This window comes from Nyctereutes procyonoides, unplaced genomic scaffold (genome assembly GCF_905146905.1).
Source record: "Nyctereutes procyonoides isolate TBG_1078 unplaced genomic scaffold, NYPRO_anot_genome, whole genome shotgun sequence".
Taxonomy (NCBI): domain Eukaryota; kingdom Metazoa; phylum Chordata; class Mammalia; order Carnivora; family Canidae; genus Nyctereutes; species Nyctereutes procyonoides.
In genome coordinates, this window is record NW_026575043.1 from 42,466,012 (window position 1) to 42,480,460 (window position 14,449).

Here is a 14,449-nt window from a genome sequence, read left to right on the forward strand (position 1 = left end):
TAACTCATTGAATGCAAATCAAGTTTCTGTGTTTCTTTTAAATTAAAAAACTCAAGTCATACTTTCACCTTAGTGAAAAATGCTTTGTGATAGATTAATGTTTTAGAATTAGTATTTTTTTTACTTCTTTCCATTTTTTATTTTGCATTCCTTCTATCAGTAAAAGGTTCATCTTAACCCTTACTGTCACTTAATGACTCATTTTCAGCATTTCTACCTATTTTTGTTAGATTTGAGGTACATAGCAAGTACCTGTAGAGTCACTACGAGTAGAGGGGTCTTAGAACTGAGAAACAAAACTTTGTCTATCCTCCTGTTTTCTCCTTATTTCTTCCCTCTCTCTCTCTTCCTCTTCTGAGCCATAAAATTAAGTAAAATAAACTTTGCATGTAATCAGATATGATACAACACGTTATTATGGGAACAATGTGCTGCTACTTTCTTGGAGAGAAGCCAGAGCAGGAGACATGTGTCCTACCCCCATGTGGAAGAGGGCACCATCAGAGGTGTCATCACTCACTGCTCCACCTTTTTCCTCTTGCTGCTTTTTCCCTTTAACAGTGACCAAATCATTACCTCCCCCTTCAGCATTCACTAGGAGCAAGGTAAACCAATCCATTCCTAATCCCAATTTTTTTTTAGAGAGAGGCTTCTGAGGTTTCCATAAAATGACATATTTTCCAGTAGTCTCTGCTTAATACCATAAGACTTTGAATAGAACCTTCTGCAGATGGATGCTGCCATTCTAGGAGTTGGACTACTTCTTCCTGTTCAGTTCCCAGCATACATACGTTACTAAGGCACATTTAAATGGTCCTGCCTGAACTCACAGCCAATACTCTTACTGAAAACCATCTCTATCCCTAAATGGAGTAAACTTAAACCTGAATCAGAACCTGTCCTCTGAATGTCTGTAATTATAGACATTTGGGAGCTGCTTTCTGGGATTTTTCAGGCATGCCAGACACATTAGCCAGTCCTAGACTTAGCACATTCCCTAAAGTTTTCACTTTATATCCCAGCATTTATATATAATCCTGAGGATAATATTAATCAAATAAAATATACCTCTTTTTAGACTCATGAGTATATTGGCAAACTTGAAGACATCTAAAGGTAGTTTTTCTATCTAGGGGAGAGGGAGTAAAAAATTGTAAGATGCTACTGCAGTGTGGTAGAATTGTTGTAGGTTTCTCTTCCTCAGTCTTATTAAAATTCTGAGTCTGTATCCAGTTTGTGATATAGTTTGACAGTAGCCATTTTCATTAAATATTCAAGTTAGAAACACCCGCCTACTAAGCTATTCTAAGGACCTAATTGTAGACAGCAATAATAATGAGTCCTTTTAAGAGCCAGTGCCCTTGCCTTCTTCCTCATTTTTTCGTCTAGGATTTCTGGAGGAAATGAAGTGTGATGGAAATACTCTGATTTGCAGTCAGGTAGGCCTTGATATAAATCCCAAACTTCCTGTTTATTGATTATTTGACTTTGAGCCAGTTGCTTAATGTTGTCTATAGCCTCATCTGCAAAAAGAAGGTAAAAATTTCTATCTTGTAGGTCCTGATGGGGATTTGGGATAATGTAAATAAACACCTGATACATCATAATTCACTGACACTAAGATGCACTTTTTTCCCCGCATTTTAGTATATCTGAAATCAGGATGTTCTTAAATTCAATAAGTAAGCATACGGACATTATTTGATTGCAACATTGTTGTCATTTTTTGGTGGTACATATTGTAAGGTGCTTCATAACTTGATGGGTGCAACTTTGAACTGACAAAATGTGGTGTGCCTGGCTCTCAATGAACAGTAGTCATACTTACTGTGATGATCTATTTTTTCTAAGAAAGCATTTAATGGTACCCAGAAAAAATCTGAATTTTACTAATTTTCCTAGACTTTAATTTGAGGTACCATTATAATTTTTCTTAGGAAAAATAGTATTATAACAAAAATAATAGTGACTCCTGTTTAGTCACTTTATGTCTCATGTGAACAATGCAAAGGTAAAAGAGAATAGTATCATAAGACTTATTAGCAAGACTATGACTGACTGGATGAGGAGTAACAGGTAGAAGAAAATCGAGGACAAATATGAGGGATCATGAGTTCTACAAAGACAAACACCAAGCAGGAAAGTTGCATTGAACCAGAATTTTGCTTACAGAGCTAGAGGTTGAGAGGTACTGGTACCACATATTCATTCTGGCATTCTTACCTTTGAGGATAGAAGACTGGTATTTCTTTGGGACTGCAGACTGGCATTTCTTCTTTTATATCCTTATGCAGACCAAAAGTCCCATGACTATCGTTTGGTCCTTCAAGTGTTTGTTGAGTGCCAGGTATTATGCTAGACTGTGAAGTTAGAGATGAATAAGCCCCAGTCTAACCTGTCTCCTACTATGCTCCTTTCCCCTTCACCCCATCCTGTATCTTTTCCTATTGCTTTAAATAGAAAATATATGAATCAACTCTTTTTGCTTCAGAACATATTTCCTTTGAAACTTTAGTACATTTTATGGTATTCACTTTCATCCAAAACAAGCATACCACTGAAAAACAAATAAGAAAACTAACATGATGAAAAATTCAATCATACTTATAATTAGAAATTTTATCTATCAATGTAACCTATATTTAATGTCAGTTTGGTTATTTTTATAGTAAGCTAATATTAAAAAAATAACTTAGGATATTAATTAAAATTTTGGTATTCTTCAGTGAATGTATTGTGTTCCTTTTTTAGATCTTGGTGTAATGTCTTCTTTGGGGATTCCCAAAAAGGAATGTAATGTGCTTGCATGCCCAAATAATTTTTGTGCCAAAGGAACAGTGACAAATGTAACACAAGGGAAATGACATTTTCAGGTTTTTTAAATTAATATAATAAGTGAGGGGAAGGAAGGCACTAATTTAGTGCATTTAAATTTTAAATAAATGTACAAAACGGATTAAATGAATATAAATGTATGACTTTAAAATTACTTAATTTACTCTGTTTTATTGGTATTTAGCATCTATAATAACAGCCAGCAGTGTCTGAATACTTGTTATGTTCCAGGCACAATTCTAAGCTCTTTAAATGTATGCTTATAACAGTCCCACGAGACAGATATCATTACTCCCAATTTATAGATAAGGAAACAAGGCAGAGAGAGTCAGTAACTTCCTTAAGGGAACAGAGTCAGTATTCAAATCTAGTTTATTCACTGTATTACCTGGCATTACTAAGTCTATTATTATTATTATTATTATTATTATTTTAAAGATTTTATTTATTTATTTATGAGAGACACACAGAAGCAGAGACATAGGCAGAGAGAGAAGCAGGCTCCTTGCAGGGAGCCTGATGTGGGACTTGATCCCGGACCCCGGGATCACAACCTGAGTGAAGGCAGATGCTCAACCGCTGAGCCACCCAGGCATCCCTATTATTATTTCTAAAAAGATTTTATTTATTTATTCATGAGAGACATAGAGAGAGAGGCAGACACATAGGCAGAAAGAGAAGCAGTCTTGCTGCGGGGAGCCCGATGCAGGACTCGATCCCAGGACCCTGGGATCACTACCTGAGCCAAAGGCAGATGCTCAACCCCTGAGACACCCAGGTGCCCCTAAGTCCATTATTATTTAGGAGACAGAATCAGCAACTGTTGGGAAAGTTATTAAAGTTTTTTTTTTAATTAAAAAACAAAATTTGGGAGGGGGTGAAGAAGGAGGGAGAGAGAGTCTTAAGCAGACTCCATGCCCAGCACAGAGCCTGTTGTGGGGCTTGATTTCACGACCCTGAGATCATTATCTGAGCTGAAACCAAGAGTCAGAGGCTTAACCAACTGAGCCACCCAGGCACTGCAGGTACTAAAGTTTAGTTAAAGTTTACTGTTGAGGGGCACCTGGGTAGCTCAGTGGTTAAGTGTCCAACTCTTGGTTTTGTCTCAGGTTGTGATCTCAGGGTCCTGAGATCGAGCCCTGCTGGGCTCTGTTTTCAGTGGTGGTGGTGGGTGGGATCTGTTTCTTTCCCTCTCCTTCTCCTTCTGTCCCTGCCTCCTCTTGCTCTCTCTCTTTCTCTGTATCAAATAAATAAATAAATAAACAAACAAACAAACAAATAAATCTTTAAAGAAAAAAATAAAGTTTGCTGTTGAGTTTCATCAAATAGCTGGCTGGGATTTTGGAGAGAAGAGCAACATGTATTTAAAATATCTTACCAACCTCATCTTTTAATATTGCCACACATCCTGAAGAGAATATTTATTATTCAAAATAAAACTGTTAGAAATTAATTCTAAGTGGATCTTGTATATAAATCATTGGCATTTGGATAAAGATTATTAAATAACTAGTATAATTGTAAATTCAGGAGTCTGATAAAGCTGTTCTTGGGGGAGGCTGACTATGAAGGCCATAAGACATGGAAAAATGAATGATAACACTGAACTTTTGACTGGTTGAAAGGCATGGTGACAACATTCACTTCTTTTGTTTATCATGGAAGTCACAGGAGTAAAGGGGACTTAGGAAAGGGCAGTGAGAGCCTGAGTCTGAGGTGACTGTGAGATGGTATGGTGCAATTTGGCAAAGCTGAGTGAGGAGGCACCAATAGGAGCTTGGAGACCTAGGCTCTAGTCCTGCCTTTGCTGGTTGTTTAGTGGGTTGATCTTTGGCCAGGGTACTTGATGTTTCTTGGCCTTAATTTCTACATTAAAAGACATCGAGGAGCTTATATTGATGAGTGATTTTCAAATTCTGCTCTAAAGAATCCTTCAAGATGCCAGAATTCTTTTAATGCTTAGGGAGAAGAATGCACCTTAGTCCAAGTTAACCTAAACAAGTATGCTTTAATCACACAAATTATACGTATTTGTAATTTGATTTAAGCAAAGTTTGAAAACTGGTGGATTAGGTAATCTATAAGGCCTCTTCCAGCTCAAATATTTTGTCTCTTGTTCCAAAATCCAAGTTTGGAATCATCCAACAGGGATAGAAGTTGAATTTGTGGAGTGAACAAATTACAGAGAGCTGAGATTGTGGGCCATTTATTCTTTTTTTTTTTTTTAACTTTTATTTAGTTATGATAGTCACAGAGAGAGAGAGAGAGAGAGAGAGAGAGAGAGAGAGAGAGAGAGGCAGAGACATAGGCAGAGGGAGAAGCAGGCCCCATGCACCGGGAGCCCGACGTGGGATTCGATCCCGGGTCTCCAGGATCGTGCCCTGGGCCAAAGGCAGGCGCCAAACCGCTGCGCCACCCAGGGATCTCTGGGCCATTTATTCTTGAACACTTAGAAGGCATGCATATCAGAAAGTCTCAGTCTGCATTAGGACCTATTCTTTATAGGGAGAGGGCCATACTGATATTCCTTCATGGGTGGTAGCAGAAGTTCTCAGCTGTTTCTTAATTTTCTAACATATTTCCAGGACCCTTGGGAACTCCTTTCCATCCAATTTAAAGATTTCTTGGTTGTTATTATTTGTTGGCCCCGGCAAATAAGCTGTCCTTTTCTTGGGCTTTCTTCCTCCTCAGAAATGTCTTTTCTGCCTCTTGTATGCACTTGCACACATACGTGTTTTCTCTCTTCAAATTTCTCCATTATATCCTGCCCAGCCAAAGCCAGATTTTATGATTTGGTGTAAGCACTGTCTTCAAAGGGTGATTTACTACATTCCAACCCCCTACAGAACAATATTTTATAGCCTACTAAAAGTCGGGTTGGCTGGCAAGTATAGAATGGAATAGTTTTGATTGGACTAAAGCAGCATTATAGTTGAATATGTCTGCAAACTCAGGTCAAATTATTGCTTAAGAAACTTGAGTGAATTATGTCATTAAAAACTTATTTGAGATTAGGTTATCTATCACTCCCCCAAATAAAACTGAAGATGTAGGTGAAACTGAGAATGGAAATTAAGTTTCCAAAAATCATCTTAACTAATTATTTTAAGTAAGTGACAAAATTTATCCCCAGTTAAATTCAACTCCCTAAAAGGACTATCCAGACTCTAGGGTTTTTACATGGTCATCATTTTGTGACCAAGGAGCTTTATAGAATGGAGGCTGTTCTTTGTAAAAATCATCCTAGATGGACAGTGTTGGGTTACAATGGAACGTGTCCAGAGGTGAAGGAGGGAGGAGAATCCTTACATGACCTGTGGGAGATATTAGGGGGTAACATGTCTTTCCTTTGACGTTCAGCATCAAACTGAACACTTAACACTTGTAGTCCTTTGCAAAAAGCAGCACGCAGTCTTCCGCTGGCTGCAACTTGGCAGTTATAGCACATAGAGCATAGATGCCTGTTGTATTGCCTCAAGTTTACATGGAGCATCAAGTTTTTTAAAAAATGTCATTATAAATTCTGGCAGTTTTTATGGTATAATTAAAATGTCTAACAGGATACCTCTGGGAAACTAAATGCAGTTTTACTATTTATAGAGCCAGCCAAGGTAGTGCTTCTTGCCAACTTTCATATCTTATGACCTATAAATTGCTCTTAATAGCTAATCTGTCATCTCAGCTTCTCATACAAGAAAGCTTGTTTCCTTATTAATCTGTTAATTTGCATCTGCAAAGGACATTTACAAATTCTTGGTTTGAAAACATTGCTGTATTAATGCTGGGCATTATAAATAATTTATCACCTGTGATAGCAACTCTTGGGTCTAGGTAATAGATCTTTCTGACATTGTGTTATTCTTCCAACCCTAATATAATTTTGATAAAAATAATTATTATGAAAGCTCTCTGGCCCCACAGTATTAGAAAAGGCTGATAGATTGCTGTGGAGAAGCTATAACAATCACTAACTGCTCTCTAAGCTCAGAGTAATAGATTCAAACCAACTGTTTCTACCATGGGATACTATATGGTAGAAAGAACTCAGATATGCACAAATCACTCTTTTACCTTTTAAGAAACAACGGCAGAGTAGTCCTCCAACCCTAGCTTTAGGCATTGGGACAAACTTGTTAGATTGATTATAATAAAGCTGGTACCAATTATAGAACATGTACAACACAAAAATGATTTAAGAATACTAAAGACCAAATAATTATAACTTCCCTGTTTGTGTGGTATTTAAGTTTCTTCTTTAGGTTGTGGCTTCTTTAGGTTGTTCACAATTCTTAGAGATCCCATTTCAGGAAGCTTTCTCCCTACCAAGAGCTTTAATATTTAATCATTTTGTTTGTGTTTTGTTGATTTGTTTTTTTTTTTCTCTGTCTTAATCCAAGAAGGATTTTGGGAGCAGGACACAAAACATAAATGGGAAGAAATCAGAGTAATGAGAGCATTAAGGTTATGTCATAAGGCTGAAGCCAGGGCAGATTCTGCACATATTATGGGATTCTATTTGGCTGTTAAAGGGAGGCTCTGTATCAAGCCATAAGCTTCCTGGTAATCCAAACAAAAGAGTAAATTTGACCACTTGCAAGATTCACAATTTATTTTTTTTAAGATATAACTATAGCAGTTGCTTGGTAAAAGCATTGAAATCTAAAAGAAATTTTTCCAATAGTTCTTATAGAGATGCCATTGGGGTGATATCATGGATAATGTCCTCAATAATATAGATAGTAATTTCTTTTTTTTTTAATTTTTATTTACTTAGGATAGTCACAGAGAGAGAGAGAGAGAGAGAGAGAGAGAGAGAGAGAGAGAGAGGCAGAGACACAGGCAGAGGGAGAAGCAGGCTCCATGCACTGGGAGCCCGACGTGGGATTCGATCCCGGGTCTCCAGGATCGCGCCCTGGGCCAAAGGCAGGCGCCAAACCGCTGCGCCACCCAGGGATCCCCTAGATAGTAATTTCTTTTTATTATTTTTGTCCAGTTGGTTTTGTGACTCTTGAGTAAGTAACTCTAGATGTTCAACTATCATTTAACTTTTACACAGACTTACTTTATCAGCTCAGTTACTGATTAAGGGTATATTTTCAAGCTACAGTATACTCATTAAATACACAGTGTGTGTCATTTCAGACTGTAAGAATGCAATATGTCACGTATCCACCATTTAGGTGTCATGCGGAATAGTTTCACTGTCCAAGAATCCTCTGTACTCTGCTTATTTAGCCTTTACCTGCAACCACTGATTTTATTTTATTTTTTTGCTTTCTCTGTAGTTTTGCCTTTTACAGAGTGTCAGAAATTGGGATCATATAGTATGTAGCCTTTTCAGACTGGCTTCTTTCATTAGCAATGTACAGTTAAGGGTTCCTGTATGTCTCTTTGTGGCTCCATCATTTCTTTTCAGCACTAAATAACATTCCATTATAAGGATATACCAGAGTTTATGGATTCACCTACTGGAAGGCATCTTGGTTGCTTCCAGTTTTTAGCAATTATGAATTCATGTGCAGGTTTTTGTGTGGACATAGGTTTCATTTCATTAGGGTAAATACAGGGGAGCATGATTGCTGGATAATGTGGTAAAAATATGTTTAGTTTTGTAGAAAACTGCCCAGCTGTCTTCCAAAGTGGCTGTCTCAGGTGGCATCCTCATCAGCAATGAAATGAGAGTTCCTGTTATTCCACAAACTCACCAGCATTTGGTATTGTCAGTTTTTTGGATTTTAGTTATTCTAATTAGTGTGCAGTGCTATCTCATTGTTTTAATTTTTAATTCCCTGATGGCATACCATGTGAAGCATCTTTTCATATGCTTATTTACCATCATTATATCTTCTCTGGTGAAGTGTCTGCTCAGATCTTTTGCCTATTTTAAATCAGGTTGTTTTTTTTTATTGCTAAGCTTTAAGGGTTTTTCTTTTAAAAACATATTTTGGATACAAGTCTTTTGTCAGATATGTGTTTTGCAAATATTTTGTCCCAGCCTGTGGTTGATCTTTTCATTCTTTTAGCAGTATCTTTTGTAGAGCACAGTTAAAGTCCAACTTACCATTTTTTTTTTTTTTGCTATGGGTCATGCCTTTGGTCTTATATTTCAAAACTCATTGTCAAACCCTAGGTCTCCTAGAGTTTCTCTTATGTTATCTTCTAGGAGTTTTATACTTCTGCATCTTACATTTAGGTCTGTGATCCATTTTGAGTCAACTTGTGTGAAAGATGTAAGGTCTGAGTCTAGATTCACTTTTTTGCATGCGGATGTCCAGTTATTCCAGCACCCTTTGTTGAAAAGACTGTCCTTTCTCCATTAAATTGCCTTTGCTTCTTTCTCAAAAATTAGTTGACTGCGTTTGTGCCAGTCTAGAGATTTTTCATGGATGAATGAACAAACCAACCAACTAACCAACCAACGAACCCAAAACACTCCAGTACCTTTGTAAGCTTTGACTACTTGAAGTAAAGTGTAAGCAACATTAGGTGTTGGATATACCAATGGTTCTAGAGTGCTCCTGGGTAAAGGGTGAATTTTCTTATGCCTACATTTGCAGAAGAACACTGTGAGTAATATACTCCAGTATAGGAAGATAGTTACACATCCTGTCATCAGTGGGGCAAGCCTCTTATGTTGTCTTTTTAGTTCTGGTGACATAACTTCATGTTCTATTTTCTGGTTACTTTTTACCATATTTTTAAAACTTTTATTTAGTACTCACCACACTGGAAGCTATTAATGGCCCCATTTTACAGATGAGGAAACTTATGCAGTATCACATAACTTGTGCAGTATCACACAATTTGTCATTGAATCTGTGTTTCCTGATTTGAATCTGTCCCTATTCTACATCCCTCTGCCTCTTGGGCTGTAAGTGGTTAACCTAGGACCTTGGTTTGTGGGTACTGAACTTGCAGAGAATACAAGATGCATGTGGATTTAGAAGGAAAACCATATTTCTGGTACTAGCTGGTGTATTTCTCCTTTTAAAAAACTATCCACAATTAGTCAGCCAGCAGTTATATTGGATATTCTCTGCATGTGCAGTTAATCCCCCCACAAAATATACCCTTATGAAAAATACATACAATGGAGAAGGAGAGGGAGACATGCTAGATGTGAAGGAAAACATGGTTAAGTCTTTAAAATAATCTTTAATGGTAGTGTTATCAATGTGGTTATAATTTGAGTAGTTTAAACTTTCTCTATTTTATATCTCAAACTAGAAGTCCTTAAAGGTGGTTTGCAAATTATGAGCAAATTTCTTTCTTTAGTCTCATGAAGGCTAACATGTCAGATGCACTTCTTCTGTAAATATTCAGGTCACAGAGCAAAGGGTGTTGACTCCTGTGTGCTAAGTCTGCAGCTGGATATCATGCTTTGGCAAGAACCAGAGTAATTTATATCTTGTAAAAAGAGAAAAAAAGTATTGTCTTATCCCAACCAGATAGTTTGTTAGCATAACTGTTTGTGTGCATTTTAGTATTCAAATACAGATGTTCCAAAATGTTTCCACTGTGGGAAGCAGCTGCTGCTATTCTAGCACAAAAATCTCAAAGAGATTAATATACAAAGGCAGCAGTTAACCTTAGTGGCAAATGTAGCATCTGCTTGAGGTGGGGCCTGTGATTCCCCGTAGATAGTGGGTCTTCAGATTCTCATTAACAGCCTGAAACCATGTTTTAGATCTAAGCTTATTCTACAGGAACAGGAACAAAGACAAGTGATTAATTTGTAATTCACTTAGCTGATAAATATCATCACATGTTATTTGCCCAAGGGCTGTAAAACACTGGACTTCATTTCCTGTGGCAACTGATAGGAATATAGTTGGTTGTAATGACTGATGTGTTCAGTTGCCATTACCAGCTTCTGCTAGGTATCAGAGCTTAACCCAGCCAGCTTGCAGTCATAAAACATCCATCCACACCTTAGTGATGCATTCACTGAGAACTTTATGGTTTATGCAGGACACTCATATGCACTGCTTCATCTGATCCCATCTTAGCTCTTGGAAGTATCTACACTGTTGATACCAGTACAATTTACATATGAAGGAAACACGGGTGAAGAAGCGAGGTGACTTATCAGGGTTATACAGCCAAAGCTTCTGACTCTAAATCCTGCCCCATTCTTATATTATATCTCTAATGTAGAGCTGCCTCTCTAATTTCAGAGACTATTATGTGTGCCTCATAAATTATATTGTCTAGAGATGCTGGTTTCTAGGACACCTGCCATGAAGAGTTGCAGCATGACAGCACTGTCTGGTAGCCAGAGGGTACCAGGGTAGAGCTAGTATGGTAGTCCTTTCCTCTTTTTCCCATACCCTAGAGGAGAAATGCCCCAATACTGCCTTTCCTTATGTTCAGAGAACTTCAGCAATTGAGCTCCTCTGTCTCCCTGGCATTTAGAGAAATGAAGAACCGAAGCAGAAGATCCCATGGCTGTCATTTGGAGTTGCCATAAACTAGAAGTTCCTAAGAACAGTAATGCCTGGGGTGCTGTGCCTGCCCCAGGCCTTATAAGTTCATCCCCTGCAGTGTTCAAAGGCTCATCGCCTCCAGTGCCTCCAGATCTACGATTTGGAATTATCTAGTGAATTATTTATGGTTTATACATTTGACAGAGGCTCATGGCTGAGTTCTGAAAACACTCAAATCCTGGTGCACTGCTGCAACCTAGAAATGTCTGTCTGGAAAACAAGGCTCAGAGAAGTGAAGTGTCTTAAAGGCCCCAGAGCTAGTAAAGGGCAGTGCCATTTTTTTTTTAAGATTTTATTTATTTATTCATGATACACACACACACCCACAGAGAGAGAGAGAGAGAGAGAGAAGCAGGCTCCATGCTGGGAGCCCAACGCGGAACTCGATCCCAGGACTCCAGGATCACGACCTGGACCAAAGGCAGGGGCTAAACTGCTGAGCCACCCAGGGAACCCAGGGCAGTACAATTCTGAATCAAGTTTATCTGATTCTAAGTTACAATAGCTCCATAGTGAAAGATCTTTGTGTGACAAAGATTTGTGGGTGGAGTTTGTGGACTTTACTGCTACTTAGCCAGACTTGGATGGAGAACCTGAGAGTGTAAGGTGGGAGGGCCAGTTACAGAAGTAGAGGAAAGAGGCTAAGTCCCTGGGCTTGTGCAAAGGAGGAAAAGGAGATTGTTGGGTGGGGGAGGGGAATCATGAGCAGTAGAAAAGTTCATGTATAATGTGCTGACGTGTAGTTCTAACCTCTGGTCCCAAAAAGGCTCCTGAAGTGGGAGCCTGAGACCAGTACTTGTCCAAGGGGCATGCTCTTTGATGACGTCATTGCTGCTTCTGCCAGAATCATAACTGCTACAGCATTGTGACTTTTATGGACGCATTTCTGCTCTTCTCTATTCAGAAAAAAACAAAAAGTAAACAAACAGAAAGTAAATTTCTGAGTACTTATGTCCTATTTTTGTAAATCTTTTTGTTTAAGTATCTTTGAAATGATAAAAGCAACTTAAGGGACATCTGGGTGGCTCAGTCAGTTAAGCGTCTGACTCTTGGTCTCGGCTTAAGTCTTGATCTCAGTGTTGTGAATTCAAGTCCCACACTGGGCTGGGCATGGAGCCGACTTAAAAAAAAAAAAAAAGGCAGGGGACCTGGGTGGCTCTATTGCTTCTATCTGCCTTCAGCTCAGGTCACCATCTTGGGGTCCTAGGATCCAACCCTGCATTGGGCTCCCTGCTCAGTGGGGAGTCTACTTCTCCCTCTCCCTCTGTCCCTACCCCTACTTATGTGTACTCTCTCACTTTCTCTCTCAAATAAATAAATAAAATCTTTTTTTTAATGGCAACTTAAAATGATATAGAACTCTTTGCAAATACACAAGTTGCAAACATCATAAAGATGGTCAGTGTTTCTGTTATTTTTATCAAGAACTGCTATTTTGCAGGCAAAGAAATAGGGTAGTAAATCACTCACGTCTATAAAATATTAATAAAAGTGTTCTGAAGTGCACAGTAGAACACATCTCATAAAAGAAATGGCCTTACTTGAGGTGGGACCGTCTTATCTCATTGTTATTCCCTAGCCTGGAGGCCCTTGTGAAAATCACTTGCCTACCTGTGATAGAGTGAACTCTTTGTTCTGCCAGGATTACATGCTTATGTTGGGAAGAGGGATCATCATGAAGAAATGAGAATACATGGCTTGAGCTGTAGGCACAGTATGAAGGAAGGAAAGGGTTGGTGAGTCTCCAACTTGTAGAATCAAAGATGGGTGGGGGATGGGTTAAATAGGTGAGAAGGATTGAGGAAGGCACCTGTTTTTGTTTTTAAGATTTTGTTTATTTATTCATAAGAGACACACAGAGGCAGAGACACAGGCAGAGGGAGAAGCAGGCTCCGTGTGAGCCTCCTGATGTGGGACTTGATCCCAGGACCCTGGGATCTCGACTTGAGCCAAAGGCAGACGCTCAACCACCAAGCCACCCAGGTGTCTCAAAGAAGACACTTGTGAAGAGCACCTGCTGTTGTATTGGAAGTGTTGAATCGCTAAATTCTACACCTGAAACTAATATTATACTATATGTTAACTAACTGGAATTTGAATACAAACTTAATTATTAGTAATTAAACAAAACAGAACACAAAGGGAGATTAGAAAAAGCCCAGTGTAACTTCCCCTTTATGTCTCTGCAAGGGAGTTAGAAACTAGACTAGAATCTAAGAGTAATTGCACTTGTGGAAGATTCAGAGGCATATAATTCCTGTGTTATTTTTGTTGCCCCTATTTGGCTCACTCTACCGACATACAGTCCTTTTCATTAAAACTTTTAAGACAAAAAGAGCTCAAGTCCTTTTCTTTACACAAGAACTGTATGTGTGGCAAGCATTGTGAGGGGACTAGGAAGATAGCTTCTTTCTGCACAGAGGCCAGGGTCAGAAGAGCCTCTAGGGAAGAGGAGTAAAGCTGGAAGAGCCAAGGGCACCTAAGTGACTCAATCAGTTAAGTGTTTACCTTTTGCTTAGGTCATGATCCCTGAGTCCTGGGATCCAGGCCCAGGTCCAGCTTCCTGCTCAGGGGGGAGCCTGCTTCTCCTTTTGCCCCTCCCCCACTTGCACGTGCACACTCTCTAAGTAAATAAAATCTTAAAAACAAAAACAAAAACAACCCTAGAAGAGCCAATGTGGGCCTGAAAACAGGTGGTGAGGCCCAGTGGGACTGCCCCATTCAGAGGTGTAGGTTGGAACCACCCATTGTTTTGCCCTGGGGTTCATCCAAATCTAAACCCTCCACAATAATCAGCAACTGATGAAGTCACATTGAGGGAACGCAGAAAAGAAAACAGAACCCTCCAGTCACAAAATTGACCCAGTCAACCTAAGTCACAAAATTATCAATCATCATTCTAAGTATCTCCCTTACCATTAATCTATCCATTTGCTTTGGGAGAAAACACAACTAGAGAAAGGCCCAGGAGTGCAAAGACTCAAGTATGGATTTCTCATGAATTTCCTATGCTGTAGTATATGTTGTAATTAATTCTGATTTTCTTTAATGTTTTCTTCTACTACAGAGGTTAATGGCTATTAATAGAGATATAGCATAATACTAGAAATGTCAATTAGTCTTTAAAA

At 38.7% G+C, this 14,449-nt stretch overlaps 1 protein-coding gene across 3 annotated transcripts in view; it reads left to right on the forward strand.

Annotated features, from left to right (window-relative positions):
• TTC28 (tetratricopeptide repeat domain 28) overlaps positions 1-14,449 on the forward strand; it is a 621,782-nt gene that overhangs the window by 428,428 nt on the left and 178,905 nt on the right. The gene's annotated exons all lie outside the window — the stretch shown is intronic.